General features: G+C 40.6%; 1 pseudogene; it reads right to left on the bottom strand.

Annotated features, from left to right (window-relative positions):
* Window positions 1-3,309: 3,309 nt before the first annotated feature.
* LOC127415987 (protein-tyrosine kinase 2-beta-like) lies at window positions 3,310-19,208 on the bottom strand (annotated as a pseudogene).
* Window positions 19,209-19,607: the final 399 nt, after the last annotated feature.

The raw sequence follows: 19,607 nt of genomic DNA, 5'->3' as shown, positions 1-19,607 counted from the left end.
TGTATGTCACAACTCACCCGCCGTCTCCTCCTCTGGAGTCAGCAGCACTTCAAGTTGCTGCGAGCCACTCGCATCCCAGGCAACCTCAAACCTACAGCGGATGTGCTGTCACGGCATGTTACCCTCAGGGGAGAGTGAAGACTCCACCCTCAGGTGGTCCAGCTGATTTGGAGTCAATTCGGATGGGCACAGGTGGACCTGTTCGCCTCCCAAGAATCCTCCCACTTCTCGCTCTGGTACACCCTTACCGAGACTCCCCTCGGCATAGACACGCTAGCACACAGCTGGCCCCCTGGCCTATGCAAATATACGTTTCCCCCAGTGAGCCTACTTGCACAGATCCTGTGCAAGGTCAGGGAGGATGAGGAGCAGGTCGTCCTGGTAGCACCCTACTGGCCCACCCAGACGTGGTTATTGGACCTCACGCTCCTCGCGACATTCCCCTGAGGAAGGACCTTCTTTCTCAGGGACGGGGCACCCTCTGGCACCCACGACCAGACCTCTGGAATCTCCAATTCTGGCCCCTGGACGGGACATGGAAGACCTAAGCGGTCTACCACCTACAGTGGTAGACATGATCACTCAGGCTAGGGCCCCCTCTACGAGGTGCCTGTATGCCTTTAAGTGGCGTCTGTTCGCTAAGTGGTGTTCTTCCTGACGGGAAGATCCCCAGAGATGCGCAGTCAGATCAGTGCTTTCCTTCCTGCAGGAGAGGTTGGAAGGGAGGCTGTCCCCTTCCACCTTGAAAGTGTACGTTGCCACCATAGCAGCACACCATGATGCAGTCGACAGTAAGTCTTTAGGGAAGCACGACCTGATCATGAGAGTGCCAGGAGGCTGAATCCCTCCAGACCGCGCCTCGTCCCCTCATGGGACCTCTCTGTAGTTCTTCAGGGTCTACAGAGAGCCCCCTTTGAGCCTTTGCAGTCAGCCAAGCTTACGGCACTCTCCTTGAAGACTGCCCTCCTGACTGCGCTCACTTCCATCAAAAGAGTAGGAGACCTGCAAGAATTCTCTGTCAGTGAAACGTGCCTGGAGTTCGGTCCAGGTTACTCTCACGTGATCCTGAGACCCCGACCAGGCTATGTGCCCAAAGTTCCCACCACCCCTTTTAGGGACCAGGTGGTGAACCTGCAAGCACTGCCCCAGGAGGAGGCAGACCCAGCCCTGTCGTCGCTGTGTCCGGTGCGCGCTTTACGCATCTATTTGGATCGCACGCAGAGCTTTAGAATCTCTGAGCAGCTCTTTGTCTGCTTTGGTGCACAGCAGAAAGGAAGTGCTGTCTCCAACCAGAGGATTGCCCACTGGCTCATTGATGCCATAACTATGGCATATCATGCCCAGGACATGCCGCCCCCGGTAGGGCTACAAGCCCATTCTACTGGGAGTGTAGTGGCTTCCTGGGCCCTGGCCAGGGGTGCCTCTCTAACAGACATTTGCAGAGCAGTGGGCTGGGCAACACCCAACACCTTTGCAAGGTTCTACAACCTCTGGGTGGAACCGGTTTCGTCCCAGGTAGTGGCACGCAATACAAGCGGATAAGACCGGGATAGCCAGCCAGGTGTATCACTTGCACATAGCGCCTACCACCTCCTTTAGAGCTGAAGACGTGCGCCATTAATTCCCAGTAGTGTTCACAAGTTTTGTTCCCTGGTTGACTTCCTCCGAGCCCTGTGGCAGTCGAGTGTTCGGAGAGACTCGCTGCCGGCCCAGTACACGTGCTAACTAAGAGTCCTGTTCTGGGGTAGGTGCTCCGCATGTGGCGGTTCCCTGTAAGGCTAACCCCATGCGATATATATCTTCCGCTAATTCATTTCCCTGCTGGCAAACTGCGTCTTCCTTGGGCAGAGCCCCTCTGCCCCAGTCTCCATGTTTGTAGTAACTCCTCCCCCATTGGGTAGGATCTACCTTGAAAACTCTCCACATGGTTGGAAAGACCATGTGACATATTCTTCCACTTAAATATCCCCTCCTCTCTTTGGGTGAGGTGTGGTCTCCGCTGTGTCTTCCCCTTGGGAGGGACACCCTCCGACTGGACCTGGCGGCCCAGTCGGATAATCCCCCTTCTTTTTTAGGGAGTGGAAAAAAGATAAGGGGAAAAGACGCCACGACTGGGTTAAGCCTGTCTCTATCTTTTGGGTAGTCGACTTGTCCCCAAAGGGCCATTCAACACTCATAACTATGTTGGGGGAGGTTACATGTCGACCTGGTGAGCTGGCTATGAGGCACACAGTAGTCTGCCCACCACACACCGGCAGTTCACGTAACACAGTTCAGCCAATTGTGGCATTTCGTATAGGGACCCCTAGTGTCACTACATCAACACAACGCTGAGTGAGTGACAGATAGGGAATGTCATGGTTACTTGTGTAACCTCCGTTCCCTGATGGAGGGAACGAGACGTTGTGTCCCTTCTGCCACAACGCTGAACTACCCGCTGAAATGGCCGGACCTTATATCGGCTCCTCAGCATAAAACCTGAATGAGTGGTTGCATACCAGCTCTTTTTATACCCGTATGTCTGGGGGAATACCACTCGCCAATTTTCATTGGCCTTTTATCAAAGACCAGAGGTGTCTCGGGTTCCCAAGAGTGACCCCTAGTGTCACTACATCGACACAACGTCTCGTTCCCTCCATCAGGAACGAAAGGAAACGCCCATTACCATATCCAAGTTTCAGCTCTGTCTGAAAAAATGTCTGTTTTACCTTACCAATTTGAGCCTGAGTCTGATAGTGATACATCGGAAGATCAGCCCAAACCACCATCGCAAGCACGACGAGAACAGTACGTTTCTCAGTGGTAAGTTTATATGTAGTTTGACAACAATGCGAGTTAGCCGGTTAGCAGAGGCTAACAGCTAACAGGCTAACAGCCTGCACTGGCTGTATATGTAAACAGACCAGAGGTGGGTTTTTTGTTACCAAATTACGTAGGTTAGTACAGGAAGTAAGTCTGGAATTACTAACGACTCGTTTCAGGTGTTCCGAATCGGTTCTTTCTTTTGGTTGTCAATAACTCCATATTTCGTGCACTTTGAAACTTTACAGACTTTTTTACATTCACAAACAGCTACATAACACACTACATGAAAGGACTAGACTGGAAACAAATTATGTAACCATAGATTACATAGAAATTATACAACAGTTAGTTCAGGTCCTTGAATCTGATTGGACAAGCGGCATTCCTAGAGTGCAACCTTTAATGCTAAAATTTACATAAGAATTTATTTATGAAATATATACACAGAAATGTATTGTCGTGTTTTATGAATGAGGCCCAATGCATGGAATATCTGCAATGTTTTCAGCAGTAGCTGTAATATACTCTAACAAGATCCCATATCAATACAGTGATTATTACAAAGCATGACAGGAAAAACCTGATGTTGCAGGCTAGTTCAGTGAAGGTGGGTCTCTCCCGGGGGACATAGCTCCAGCAGCGGGTCATGAGAGAGTACAGGGCAGGAGGGCACTGCTCAGGTTTGGGCAGCCTGTTGCCCTGCTCCAGCTGGTTAATCACATTACAGTTGTCCAGCCAGTGGAACGGCTGCTTACCTCGGCTCATAATCTCCCACACACACACAGCTGGACAGGATCAACACAAGAGGATGAAATAGACGTGAGGGGAATTCACACTGAATTACATGTAAGTTCAATCTCTGACAAATATGAGTTACAAAATACATTTCATGTCTATTTCAGAAGAATTTCTGCTCTGAAATGTCAGAAATAAACAATATTTATCAAAACAATAAAAATGTCAAATCAAGCTGTTTTTGTATTTGTTCTTTGATAATTCTGACAGTCATTAAAGTTGCAAGAGTCTTGGTAGTACAAAGCATCACTCAACAAGATGTTTGCAGATATTTAAAGGGGTCATATCATACATTTAGCATAAGGTGAAGTTTGGGGTCCATCTCCAAAGTCTTTTGCACCAGAAATAATCTCATCATTTAATTATAATGTCATTTTAAAGACTAACTTGTCCTTTTAATTAGCCATTTTTTAAGCTTTGACTTTAGACTTCTATGTATAGAAGTATACATGCACGTCTGCTGTCAAGTCCGATGTAGTTTTTATCTAACTTGGCAAGGCCTGCATTATATTGTGGCAGGGTCACAAAACTATCCATGCTGAAATGTGCTGCACACTGTGAAGGTTGTACTGAAATTATAAGACAACTTGTTGTCTCATGTTGTTCCAAACATGTATAACTTTCTTTCTTCCGTGGAACATGAGGACACATTTTTGAAGAATTTTGAAACCTTGTGAATTCTTCATACAACAAAAGTTGTAACTGAGGCTGTCAGTCCCTAATATTCTGCCTAACATCCCATTTTGTCTTTCATGCAGAAAAATGAATCATGGTTTATTTTTCAATTATTATTATTATTATGTTGTTATTTTCAATTGTATTTATGAACTAATTTGTATTGGTATTTTGTATTGATTTGACCTGTTGTCAAAGAGTAATTTTTAAGTCACTGCAAAAGGTGCCAGTGAAAGAAGTTGGAGAGAGTGAAATGTTTGGATTTGCTATATTTGTTTTTTTTACCAATTTGTTATTTGATTATATTTTCATTTTGTTTGAAGTGTAATTTGAATTTTGAAATATTTTTGGTAGATGAAGTCTCTAAATCTCCACTTTCACTTTCACTTTTACATCTGAAAGTCACATGTGGTGCCTCTTTAGATTTACTTTCACATCTTAAAGTGAAAGTGAAAGTGGAGATTAGAAGTAAAAAAAAGGACTTAAATATTGTTCAGTTTCTCACTCACACCTATTACATCGCTTCTGAAGATATGGATTTAAACAATGGATCATATGGATTACTTTTATGTTTCCTTTATGTGATTTCTGGAGCGACAAAGGTCTGATCACCATTCTCTTCCACTGTATGGACCTACAGAGTGGAGATATTCTTCTAAAAATTTTTGTTTGTGTTCTACCAAAGAAAGGAAGTCATACACATCTGGGATGGCATGAGTGTGAGTAAATGATGAGAGAATTTTCATTTTTGGGTGCACTATCCGTTAAAGTCCTTATTGTGCAGTTGTGATGAACAACAAGATTAAAAAGCACTTAAATCATACTTAAAAATGAATTAATGCCATTGCAATAGATAACAAAAGTTATGTTTGCTCTGAAAAAACAACAACTCTAGCATGATTTGTTTGCAGATGCCACTTGGTTTGATATTTTGTTATCTAATGCAATGACATTCAGACATGTTAAGTGACTTAAGTGTTTAAAAGTGTCCAAATACTATCTAAGGCTATCTAACTATCAAATTACTGTATACTACACAGTGGCAATAATGATTTACTCAACAAGGAAATGCATGTACAAATTATTGTAGCACTAATGTCATTAGATGGAACAGTGGCCATGTCTTCAATTCTGATGATTAACTTCTATTCACTCACCATACATCCACACATCACTGGCCGCAGTAAAGCGTCTGAAGTTAATGAATTCCGGAGCCATCCATTTAATCGGTAAACGAGTGACAGATGCTGCGGACATAATGCAAGGTAATGAGAAATTTCTGTGGTTACAAAGCTGATAACAATAAAATCTAACATATTTTTAAAGATTTACATAATGTGACATTAGAGGAGTTTAGACGATTATAGCTTAAAGAGGGAAGAATATAATAAAAAAGAAAACACCACATGAAAACACTGCAGCTAATTACAGTGATTAAACAAACTATTACTTTTATGAGTGTGTAAAACAGTTTAGATTACCTTTGTAATATTCTTCATCTTCTATGTATCTGGAAAGGCCAAAGTCACCCAGTTTCACACACTCAGGTGTGGCAACAAGCACATTTCGTACAGCTATGTCTCTGTCAACAAAATCACACACACACTCTCAAGCATAAACAACAAAGAAAATATTTATGTTTGGAAATATATCAATAACTTGTCTCCCACTGTTTCATACTGTTACAAGTAAGTACATACAGTATACCAGACAGTTTTCTGGACTTTAAAAAGTTAAAAACACTGTGTCGCACCTATGGACCATGTTCATTCCCTGCAGGTAGACCAGCGCTTTGCAAATCTGCAGGCTGAAGAGAACTAGGGTCACGCTGGTCAGACTCTGATGATATTTTGCCAAATACTTCCCCAGCTGCAAGAACAAAAAGCATTTTATCACAGAAGGACTAGTGTGGTAAAATAAAGGCTTTGAATTTTGAATTTTTCTTTGAATTTCCACATTATTAAGGTGGAGCATTACACATCATTTTGGAATACAGACTCTCTGCTGTTCTCTTAAAATATAGAAGATGTCAGGCCCCATGATGGTTTCTCAAAGATTTTGTTACTTTATTAAATCATTTTGACAGGTCAGGCGGGTCCTTCGGTATTTGAAAAGACTCAGTTGTGTTGATTCATTCAGTACTGTACTTCCTGTGAGCTTGTAAAATGTTTGATTATGACTGTTTTTATAGATCCTGTAAATGTTAATAGAGCCATCTAATAGCATTCTCTTAATTGAGTTTGCTAGATCAATCACAGCAGTTCTGGCAAATAGAATTACACTCCTGATTGAAAGAGTATCTGATAGTATCTAGACCAATTGGATTTTAGAATCAGAATCAGAATTTATTGATTTAATTTACAAGTTACGTAAACCCTTCTCATACTGTATAATATAATACCACACTTCCCAAATGTAACATCCGAGGTTGTTACCCCTCCTACCAACCACCAGAGGGAGCCCTCTCCCGAATACTAACTCTGTACCATTATTTCTTTGGTGACTTCCTGTTTAAACTATATAAATACCATACTGTTCCATTTTGACTTTGTGAAGTATTGCCAGTTTACCTTGCCTTACCAAGTGTTTTTCCATTGCCTTTGCTGATTGTTTTTATGTTATAATTATTGCCTGTTTTCCTGGATTTACTGCCTTTTGGATACCCCTTTGTTCTGTTTGCCTTGTTGGACAGTCTTTTTGGTTTATTGGATTATACCGCTTGCTTAACGACTACCTCTATTTGCCTGCCGATTTGGATTGCTTGCTTGTGTTCATAATAAACTTCCAGCACATGGATCCTAACACCGTCTCCATGACCAGTTAATTACACCAAAATAATTACTCATTGTGACAACAATATTGGCACTGCAATTTCCCAAAATATGTATTTTGATGTATAGCATTTATCTATGAAGTTAAGAGTTATAACATCCAGCATTAATCAAGGCTGTTTGCTTACCTCCCCATGTTGACACAGCTCCATGACAATCCACACAGGGTCTTCCTTAATTACTCCTACTAGTCTCACTACAGGTGCATCTCAATAAATTAGAATGTCGTGGAAAAGTTCATTTATTTCATTAATTCAACTCAAATTGTGAAACTCGTGTATTAAATAAATTGAATGCACACAGACTGAAGTAGTTTAAGTCTTTGGTTCTTTTAATTGCGATGATTTTGGCTCACATTTAACAAAAACCCACCAATTCACTATCTCAAAAAATTAGAATATTTTGACATGCCATCAGCTAATCAACTCAAAACACCTGCAAAGGTTTCCTGAGCCTTCAAAATTGTCTCTCAGTTTGGTTCACTAGGCTACACAATCATGGGGAAGACTGCTGATCTGACAGTTGTCCAGAAGACAATCATTGACACCCTTCACAAGGAGGGTAAGCCACAAACATTCATTGCCAAAGAAGCTGGCTGTTCACAGAGTGCTGTATCCAAGCATGTTAACAGAAAGTTGAGTGGAAGGAAAAAGTGTGGAAGAAAAAGATGCACAACCAACTGAGAGAACCGCAGCCTTATGATTGTCAAGCAAAATCGATTCAAGAATTTGGGTGAACTTCAAAAGGAATGGACTGAGGCTGGGGTCAAGGCATCAAGAGCCACCACACACAGACGTGTCAAGGAATTTGGCTACAGTTGTTGTATTCCTCTTGTTAAGCCACTCCTGAACCACAGACAACGTCAGAGGCGTCTTACCTGGGCTAAGGAGAAGAAGAACTGGACTGTTGCCCAGTGTTCCAAAGTCCCCTTTTCAGATGAGAGCAAGTTTTGTATTTCATTTGGAAACCAAGGTCCTAGAGTCTGGAGGAAGGGTGGAGAAGCTCATAGCCCAAGTTGCTTGAAGTCCAGTGTTAAGTTTCCACAGTCTGTGATGATTTGGGGTGCAATGTCATCTGCTGGTGTTGGTCCATTGTGTTTTTTGAAAACCAAAGTCACTGCACCCGTTTACCAAGAACTTTTGGAGCACTTCATGCTTCCTTCTGCTGACCAGCTTTTTAAAGATGCTGATTTCATTTTCCAGCAGGATTTGGCACCTGCCCACACTGCCAAAAGCACCAAAAGTTGGTTAAATGACCATGGTGTTGGTGTGCTTGACTGGCCAGCAAACTCACCAGACCTGAACCCCATAGAGAATCTATGGGGTACTGTCAAGAGGAAAATGAGAAACAAGAGACCAAAAAATGCAGATGAGCTGAAGGCCACTGTCAAAGAAACCTGGGCTTCCATACCACCTCAGCAGTGCCACAAACTGATCACCTCCATGCCACGCTGAATTGAGGCAGTAATTAAAGCAAATGGAGCCCCTACCAAGTGTTGAGTACATATACAGTAAATGAACATACTTTCCAGAAGGCCAACAATTCACTAAAAATGTTTTTTTTATTGGTCTTATGATGTATTCTAATTTTTGGAGATAGTGAATTGGTGGGTTTTTGTTAAATGTTTGCCAAAATCATCACAATTAAAAGAACCAAAGACTTAAACTACTTCAGTCTGTGTGCACTGAATTTATTTAATACACGAGTTTCACAATTTGAGTTGAATTACTGAAATAAATGAACTTTTCCACGACATTCTAATTTATTGAGATGCACCTGTATGTGTGCATGGTCCAGGTTCTTCATGATAACTAGATGGGTGGAATGTTATGTTAGAAGGATGATTTTTTTTTTTTTTTTGTAGGATTGACTTAACTGGTTACATCTAGTGTAGGTACAGTAAGAGTTTTCATACACATACCTGCTTCACCCACAAACTTCTATCTGACATCAGGTGCACACTCTTTACAGGTCTTCACTGCAACATTGATTTTCTCCCCATTCTAATCAAGACAATTATTAAGGTTCTTTATAATTATTTACAATTAGTATCTTAACCTTGTCATGAGTAGAGTATAAATTCCCCTTCTGTGCCCCATGGAGTGAGTTATTTTTGCATGTGACATGCACAGTTGGCAGAGGGGGGCAGAGTGTAGATGAGTTATTTTATTTAAATTTTTGATTTCTTGTCACTAAGAAAAATTAAATAAAATGCTGTATATAATATAGTAAATGCGAACAAATGGATTATGTCTGCTGTACTGCATTTGTTTTTTGTTTTTTTCATTTTTATAACTGTAAAAAACATAATATCAGCAGGCCTATATGTGCTGTTTGAATTCTCAGACGTGTGTGTGTGTGTGTGTGTGTGTGTGTGTGTGTGACAAGCGCTAATGTAAACAGACTTGGCTGCATGTTTTCACTGTGAGTATACAAGTTTTAAACTGTTATTGTGCTGCTTTTGTAATAGTTTGGCTGTCTTTTTCAGAAAACAAATGTATTATATGCCTGAAAAGACTGTTTGAGTTGCAGTTTGTGTGAACGAAAACCGCATCTGCACCTTATAATAAGCAGACGTGAATGTGTGCATGGGGAGATCGCGTTTATATATGATGGCTGTGCATATACAAGCTGTGAACTGTTATAGTTGTACTTTGGTGACAATTAGGCTGTTTGTTACATAAAATAAACATACAGTACTGTGCAAAAGTTTTAGGCATTTGTGAAAAAAGTTTGCATAGTGAAGATTCCTTAAAAAATAATTCCACATATAGCTTTCATTTATCAATTATCGTCACACAAAGTCCAGTACACATCAAAAAATCTACATCAATATTTGGTGTGTGCACTTTTGCCTTCGAAACGGCACCAATTCTCCAAGGTACAGTTTTTATTAGTTGTTGGCAGATAGGATGTTCCAAGCTTCTTGGAGAATTTGCCTCAGTTCTTCCATTTTTTCAGGCTGTCTCAAGTGCTTCAGTCATGTAATCCCAGACTAACATGATGTTCAGTGGGGGGCTCTGTGGGGGCCATGCTATCTGTTGCAGGGCTCCCTGTTCTTCTATTCTATTCTATTATATTTGCAAAGTAATGTTTGGGAGTCTAAAATGTATATTTCCTATTGACACACTAAAGCTAATGATATAAATAACCATATGTGGCATGGGGGGGCATGGTCATGTGTCGGGTCTGCGGGAGAGGGAGAGCGGTAAGGATCGTCACCTGGGTTATGATTACTCTAACACCTCTCTCTAATTATAGTGATGGCGGAGGGAGAACTGAAAAGGCACACCAGAGCGTTAGAGTGGGAAGAGAGCACCAGGGACGAGCCGAGAGAAAAGACCGGCAAACCAAAGAGCCCTGATTTTTGAGTTGGCTATAAGCCGTGACTTTTCACTGTCTCCTGACTCCTCCATTGCCCACGAAATTAGAACCTTTTTACAGTGGTGCTGAAAGCCCAGCTTTAGAGGAGAACACCGTTATGGAGTCCTCACCAATGGGCTAAGTCTTCAAAACCCTTGCCATCATCCAGCAGAGTCAACACCAGGCCCTAATGGACGTACGCCTGGAGCAGGAACAGCGTTTCCAAGTCCTGCTCCAGGCACAACCGGAGGACCGGCAGGTGCTCCGGAGCCTGATCACCAGAGAGGGGTCTGGCGCTGCAACCTACCCAGAACCCACCTCACCCAGGGCCCTAATGAAGATGGGGCCGAACGACGACCCGGAGGCCTTCCTGGACCTCTTTGAAAAGATGGTGGAGGTATGGAAGTGGCCTCCTGACCAGTGGGCAGCCTATCTGTGGCCCTTACACTCCGGGTCAGTCGTAGCTCCAAACAGAGCCGTCAGCTCTTTAGGTCCTTGAGTTTCGAGAAGCACGGCCGCCCATTTGCTTTTGCCCAAAAGCCTGCCGGAAATGGTTGTTGGTGGAGGGAACCCGTGGCGGCGTGGATGTCGTCGACCTGGTGGTACTGGAGCAGTTCGTCGCCCAGCTTCCTCAAGGTATGTCCGAATCTGTCCCTCCCAGTCCCACCCAGTTCCGGCTCCCCGGAAGTGGGGAGGTGCCCCGCCCAAACTCCATCCCCGGTCCAGGGCACCCCTCCCCTTGTCTGTACCTCCTACTCCCCCTGTCTCCGTCCGCTATTCCCCCCAGATTGGCAAGACCGCCCCTACGAGTGCGGAAGGAAGGCCTGGGCTGGTCTGCTGGAGCTGTGTGGAAGCCGGACATAGTCAGGATCGTTGTCCGATGATGGAGGTGGTTACACTGGTCCGGATCCCCGACGCTCCACAGGCCACCCCCGATCGTGCAGGGGTGTATCGGATACCGTAAGGATAAAAGGGGATAAGCATGCCTTTGACCAAGTGAAAGTAATTGATGGTCAACAGCTCCAGCCTGATGTTACGCTCACATACCCGTACTTTTCTATTATTAAAGAGCAGTTGTATCAAGTGACGCAGGACACTCAGAACAAAGAGAATACAATGCAGCTATTAGTACCAAAGAGCGATCGGGAAACACTCTTCCAGGCGGCTCATTATAACCCAATGGCTGGCCACTTAGCTCACAAAAAGATTTTGAACCGCATAATGGCCCATTTCTTTTGACCGGGCATTCACGGCAATGTACGCAAATGGTGTGCAGCGTACCGTGAATGTCAGTTGGTGAATCTACTGGCCGCCGCAAAAGCGCCATTGCACCCTGTGCTATTGATCGAGGTCCCCTTCAAGAGAATTGCCATGGACCTCGTCGGACCATTAGAGCGGATTGCACGTGGCCATTGCTTTGTATTAGTTCTGGTGGACTATGCAACCTGATATCCGGAAGCAATGCCTCTACGCAACATCTCAGCACGTAGTGTTGCGGAGGCACTCTTCAAAATGATCTCCCGATTGGGGATTCCAAAGGAAATCCTCAATGATCAAGGCACAACATTCATGTCACGTACACTACGTGAACTGTACGAGTTATCAGTCATTACATCAATTCACACCAGCGTTTATCAACCACAAACCGACGGGTTGGTCGAACAATTTAATAAGACCTTGAAAAACATGATTTGTAAGTTCATACACGAAGAAGCTAAAAATTGGGATGAATGGCTTGAACCCCTGTTGTTTGCAGTACGAGAGGTCCCGCAAGCCTCCACAGGGTTTTCCCCACTTGAACTACTGTATGGGCATCGGCCACGCGGCATGCTTGAGGTCATATGGGAAGCTTGGGAGGAAGGACCTTCAAATAGCAAAAACAAAATTTAAAACGTTCATGACCTTAGAGCAAAACTCCACACTTTGGGGCAGGTAACACAGGAGAATTTGCTCCAAGTGCAAGAACATCAATGCTGACTGTACAATGGGGCAATCGGCTATGGGAATTCACACAGGGAGATAAAGTGCTTGTATTGCTGCCCACTTCGAGCTCTAAATTACCAGCCTGAGTCGGTGGTGGGGGTATGTGGCATGGGGGTCATGGTCATGTGTCGGTCTGCAGGAGAGGGAGAGCGGTAAGGATCGTCACCTGGGTTATGATTACTTTAACACCTGTCTCTAATTATAGTGATGGTGGAGGGAGACCTGAAAAGGCATGCCAGAGCGTCAAAGTGGGAAGAGAGCACCAGGGCCGAGCTGAGAGAAAAGACCAGCAAACCAAAGAGCCCTGATTTTTGAGCTGGCTATAAGCCGTATCTGTGAGCAGAAAAATAAAGACTGACCTTGACAGTTCGCTGTCTCCTGACTCCTCCATTTTCCACGTACTTAGAACCTTTTTACACCATCTTAAGACAAATGTTTTTGTGAAACATCTTATGTGTCTAAGACTTTTGCATAGTACTGTATGTGCTTGAAAAGACATAGAGCAGTTGTTTGTTTGACGAATGACAACCACTACTAATGTAAACAAATGGCAGCACGCATCAGATGAAGGTCACGTTTGATGTATTGACTATGCATATAAGAACTGTAAACTTTTTATCATGCTACTTTGGTGACAAGTTGGATGTATGTACATAAAATAAACTTATTCTGTCATTTAAAAGACTGTGTGATTAACTGTTTGAGAAAATATAAATTACAGATGCTTGACCAGCGCAGCCTGTGTCGGCACAAAAGTCAATATGAATCTGCCAACTTGTAATGTAACTGGCTGTTGCAGAAACACATATGTGTGACGCTAATCCGGGGCCCAGTTATTAACTGTCACATATGTGTGACAGTATGTATGAAAGGGTTAATACTATATGTCTGTAGCAAAACTTTACAGGACACTCCATGACCTTAACAACCAAAAAAAATAAATAAATAAATAAAAAATCATAATTTTTTTCAGAAGATTTACTGCATTTTTCAGGTTAGAGGTCATGCGTGAACACGACCTTTTTGAAAATGCTTGTACATTTTTCTCTGTCAATTTCCCTTAATGGGAAGTTGTATCATTACCTATAAATTTTCATATTGATGGTATGTGTGAACAGCACATGTTACATTTACCAGCAAAGGCAACTTAATGATTTTCCTGTAATTTACCTGGTAGCACGTGTGAACAGGGCTAATGACTATTATGACTAAGTTTCCCAAACACTCCCCCATCTACCATTGGTCAAAAAAATAAATAAAACACGGTACCCCCTAAACTCACGGCATTGGTTAAGCTATGCTGCTGTGTTGGGATGCTCAAACAAACAGAACAATGTTTTGAAAGTGCTGCATAGCTGCAGTGTTTAGACTTTTCAGGGAAATTAACCAACAAAATTGCTTACTTATTGTTGGCTCTGCATATTAAAGGAAAATTCCAGGTTCAATACAAGTTAAAATGCTCAAATAGCAGTATTTGCGGCATAATGTTGATTATCACAAAAGCTAATTTTGACTTGTTTTCTATGAAAAAAAAAAAGCAACAATCTAGGTTACAGTGAGGCAATGAAAGTGAATGGGGCCAATCCGCAAATGTTTAAATACTCACTGTTTCAAAAGTATAGCAACAAGATGCAAACAATTTGCATAACATGATTTTAGTGTGATAAAATCACTTACTAACCGTCTCTGTGTAAAGTTATAAAAATTTGCCATGACGATGTAATGCTGTAAACCCTAATATGACCAAAAAATCTATTATTTAAACAACTTTACAGCTCAATTAATACTTACGTTTTAACAGAATAATTAATGTAAGTGCTTTTATAAACTTATAAGTTTAATATCTATGCTTTTAAATCCTCCAAAAGTTGGCCCCATTCACTTCTATTGTAAGTGCTTCACTGTAACCTCAATTTTTGCTTTTTTTAAAGAAAAGGAGGGACAAGTTGAAATAATTTTCTGTGGTAATCAACATTATCCTGCAAATGCTGTCGATTTAGCTAAACTTGCATTGAACTTGGAATATTCTTTTAAAATTTGATGGGAGAAGGTATTTAAACATCAAAAAGAAAATTACACACTTTACCTTTAAGGTAAATGTTGTTACAAGACACAAAATGGAATGAAATGAAAAATGAAAAACATAGATTTGACCCACAAAATGGTTTAGTTTTCATTACAACATTACATGATTAAATGCTTGCCTTTTTCTGGTAATCACCTTCATGGACCTCCCCAAAGAACCCTTCACCCAGCATACATTTCAAGACTATTTCTTTCCTGGAGAGTCCAACCTTTACTGTTAAACACATGTGAAAACAATGATAGTACTAATTGTACATCAAAACAATACAAATATTAATAAATGAATGTTATGTTTTCAGTGTCATAAATTCTTTTTTATATTAAGGGGCAATATTTGCCCCTGGATTCTAGTTTTTAAGTGGCATTTTTTTCCCTTTTTGAGGAAATTTTTTCCACACATTTAAAACACAAATTGTGTCTCGTCCGTTTATGTCAAATACTTTGATTTAATCAATTTACTGATTCACTTAAGATTGAGAATTTATTACCCATTACCCTTATTTTAAAATGAAATCAGCATCAACTTTAATTTTTTTGATTATTTACAGTATATATAAGTGGTTTACAATAGAATGTTAAGAAGTTTATCAGAACTTACAAATAAAAAACAGAAGAATTCATCATTGCATTTTTTTGCACCCACATTTTTAATTTTGGAGGCATTTTTGTCTCTTTCCGTGGCATTTGTGCACCTAGCCCCCCTTAACTTCTGACCCTGTATGTTTTACTGTGATAATGACTGTGAACACATACAAAGACAAATCCCTTACGTACCAGGTGGTTTTTCGTCTGGGATTTCACAGTATATATCTGAATCTGAAAGATATTGTTGATTTTATTCATATTCTGAAGAAAATTGTTATAATGAAAAATATTCAGCTGACCTCTAGAATATGATCTTTCTATGACTGTAAGTAAAGAATAGTCTGATACTCACTGCTTTATCTGAAGTTTTCTGTCTGCTTTCTAACAGTGGGTAAGACAGTGAACATCATTAAGGAATAAAAAAATAAAAAAAATAAAAACCTGCAATGCATTATGCTCTCCATGTCCAGATCCATTTCAGTTATTGGAAACTAAGGTCTCTGCCGTGTAAATTATTTCAGAAACAGATGAGCTCACTTTAAAGTGAATCAGTATTCTTTATATGTTGTTGGCCTGAGGAGAGGCAAACAAAAATAAAACAATGTTGATGTATTCACCCTGAAGGAATTTCAAGAAAAGAGCTGCGCAACTGCACACCTAAGACAGCAAAGATAAATCTAAGCTTCTAAAACTGAAAAATGTTGCAATCCCCAAACTCACATTAATCATAAAAGACATTATTCAAAATTCACAGGATTCAGCACACTGAAAGGGTAGGATTTATCTCAGATTTCTCCAGATGAAAAATGCTCAATGTTTCTGGAACTAGCTCACACAAACTCCTTTTAAAGGGATAATTCATATAAAATGGAAATTCTGTCATCATTTATTTACCCCCATGTCGTTCCATACCCAAATTACTTTCCTTCTTCTGTGGAGATATTTAGCAGAGTGTCCAATCTGCTCTTTTCCATACAATGAAAGTAGACCAGGGGCTGTGTAACTCCAAAAAAAAAAAAAAAAAAAAACACCATAAAAGTAGTCCATACGACTCCTGCAGTAAATTCTAAGTCTTCTGAGGCCATACAATAGTTTTGTGTGAAGAGCAAACAGAAATTTAAGTCGTTATTCACTGAAAATCTTGCTTAATAGCCATGGTCACCATTCACTTTCATTGTATGGAAAAGAGCAGCTTGGACATTATGCAAGATAAGTCATGTGTTTTATGTCATAGTTTGGAACAACATGAGGGTGAGTAAATTATTTTAATTTTTAGGTGAACTATCCCTTTAACTTTGCTAGACAGCTATTGATACTTGATGACATAATTGGTAATTACCTTGCGATTTACTTTTATATGGTCCAACTATCAAAGATGTGTCTGTGTTGTTTATCAACCGACAGCAGCCATCGATCAGATCAGCCATATTCTCTGCAGTGGCCAGAGAGGCCACACTGATAGAGAGAGCCTACAAATGGAAAGAGGTCACAGCAAGTTTAGTACAAGAGTGGGATTGTGCATTTGCTTTACAGCCTAATACGGAAGTGAGAACTTCCACACCTGTTTGGCACCCTCGATTTTGATAAGTACCAGTGTTCTGCCATCACTCTGTGTATTATACTTTGGATCTGTTTATATTCAGCAAGACAGACCGGCTGGGAATAGCAGGACAGAGAAAACTTAAAATAGCACTTTGAAACACTGATAATGCACAATTTATATGAGCATGAGAATGAACTGATTTTAATTAGAATTTATTTTTGTATAACATTTAATTAAAATATTTATACAGGTATGAAGTACTCACCATGGAGTCTGCTTTTGTACGTTGACAAATACCTCTGGGGCCAATGACTAAATCCACCGTTAAACTCCATCCTTGCTGTGTAGATATAGAATTCCAGGCTCTGATGAGATAGCTAATTTTCACACATGGCAACATTCTTCTAATAAAGCCAAAACCCAAAAGTGATTTTTTCTTTAATCTCTAAGTCATTTGGAAAATACCTATGGTTCGGCCATAAAGGAACTTACCACTAGTTCGCAGGGGTAGACTTCGTCAAAGTTTGAGAATTCTCCAAAGGTCTCGAAGAATTTTACCATACACTCATCCTCTTTCAGTATAGCATACTGCTGAAATGTCTGCTGGATGAGCTTCCTTAATTGCTTGGGCTGTTTAAACCAAAATTATAGATGTTCAGTGTGATTAATGTTAAACTAAACTCTCATAAGTTGAGTGCTACTCTTACTTTAAAAATGCAGTGTTCTCAAAGAACTCCTTCATGTAGAAACATTATTTATTTAATCAGATTTGTATCTGCCAAGTAGAAAAGACACTGAGTCATGGCTCCAGCATTTCCACCCAGAACGGCTATTTGTATCTCTCACTTACAATTAACATGTGACACATGCCAATTGTCTTCGTAGACAATTGTAGTTTCCAAGTTCTGATGTATATAAATGTTTGTGTGTTTTTGTAGACAATTGCAGTTTCCAAGTTCTGATGTATAATGTTTGTGTGTGTGTGTGTGTGTGTGTGTGTGTGTGTGTGTGTGTGTGTGTGTGTGTGTGTGTGTGTGTGTGTGTGTGTGTGTGTGTGTGTGTGTGTGTGTGTGTGTGTGTGTGTGTGTGTGTGTGTGTGTGTGTGTGTGAACTCCAGCTTTAAATAGATAAATGAACATGGCTTCTAATCAGAAGTCACCATAGGACAGTGGAAAACAGATAAATGTGTTAATAAAACACAGACTTAACCTTCATACTCTCAATAAGTCCCTTGGGAAAGAACAGGTCCAAACCAACATCTTTTCTATTAAAAGAGCACAAAGCCATCATATCAGCAAAACAACCTTGATTTATCTTTTTGAACAATGTTTAATACATTATTAAAATTAACTTACTCTAGCAAGTCAAAATTTGACATTTTCTCTAGACCTTTGGCATTCATGTCTTTACAAAACCTCCTAAAATACAAAGTAAACAATGCAGCAGGGCGTCAGTATAACATTGCAACACAGTTCAATAAAAATCGAACCCAGAGTACAATAAAATAAATTAAAATAACAGTAAAGGTCCTTGGCAAACTTTATGTATCTGTAAAAACTTACAGTACTAACTATATTTAATTGTAAGGATGTTCTGCAATTATTCTTAGGTATTTGACAATATAAAAAATAAATAAATAAATAAAAACTACTGCATATATATATATATATATATATATATATATATATGTATAACTTTTTCTTTACCTGATCTCTAAACAGCCCAGCTGAAGTGCCATTCCATCAATAACTTTGTTAGCATGATGCTGCATGTAATCACTGCGCACCTACCACAAACATACGAAAAATGTGTTTTAATGAATTGACCAAAAAGCATAGCAAAGTAGACACTACAACCACAGTGAGGAAGAAGATTTGGAATTAACATCTGCTGACCTGCTGATAGAAATACAACAGGAAGGTTCTGTCTTTTAACTTCTTCATGTAATCGGTTGGGATGTAGCGAATTCTAAGATCATACCTCCAAGTAATAGACACATATTTTTATGCAAAACTCCAAATATTGAACAGCATAAAAAGCACATCACTACTGTCAGTCTCCCTCGCCTCCACTCTGCCTCAGCATGATGGCTCTCGTAGCGTTGTTCCATCTCTCCTATGGTCAGGTCCGGGTGTAACCAATGGAGCTCCTCAGATTTGAGGTGTTTGAGCCTCAGCCCAAAGCAGTCTGGGTTCTGCACATTTGGGCCTAAGCGCCCACAATTAAGAATTGACTGAATGATCGTCTGATTGAGAAGGAAAATATCAGTTGTATAGATAATTTATTCCAACATTACGAATACTATGATTAGGAACACTTTGTTTCAGTTCTTCCAATCATATATATTGCACCATGATCTGCCATGAGCTGTCACATTTGACCAGTTTAAAGTTCTTGCTGAGGTTGCTGCTACTACTGAAGCATACTTTGATGATCTTCACAGGGCCACCTTCTCCAACAGGGCCCAGGTCTTGGCTTTTGATGCCCCCATCCCAGTCCTGGGTAGGTACCTTCCAAGAAAGGGTGGTTATATCACCTGCCATCTCCAAGTAATGTCCCTCAAAGATGTTTTTACACCATTAAACTATCATCTCATCTGTAAACAGCATCAAGAACATGGTTAGTTAGTCCAAGCATTTGGGTCTCATGCTACTAAGAATCTATTTGTCTGTACAAACATACTACTCAAATACATAATTAATTCCATGGAAAAGTATCTAGTATGTCCAGTTATTTAAGAGAATGAGAATATCATAAATCTTGACAAACAATGACAAATACCCGATGTGCTACTGTACATCACAAAGCACCCACACACACACAAAATACAGTATCTTTATGAATTGCTGTGACTATAATATTAAAATAACTTATCAGACCTGTAAAAACCTTAACATGTACCATCTACTTACTTCAAAACATCCTTCAAAATCTATTAGACC

The sequence above is a fragment of the Myxocyprinus asiaticus genome, chromosome 25 (genome assembly GCF_019703515.2).
Source record: "Myxocyprinus asiaticus isolate MX2 ecotype Aquarium Trade chromosome 25, UBuf_Myxa_2, whole genome shotgun sequence".
In the NCBI taxonomy this organism is placed as follows: domain Eukaryota; kingdom Metazoa; phylum Chordata; class Actinopteri; order Cypriniformes; family Catostomidae; genus Myxocyprinus; species Myxocyprinus asiaticus.
The sequence above is the reverse complement of the archived record's forward strand: the minus strand, read 5'-3'. Positions and strand labels throughout refer to the sequence as shown.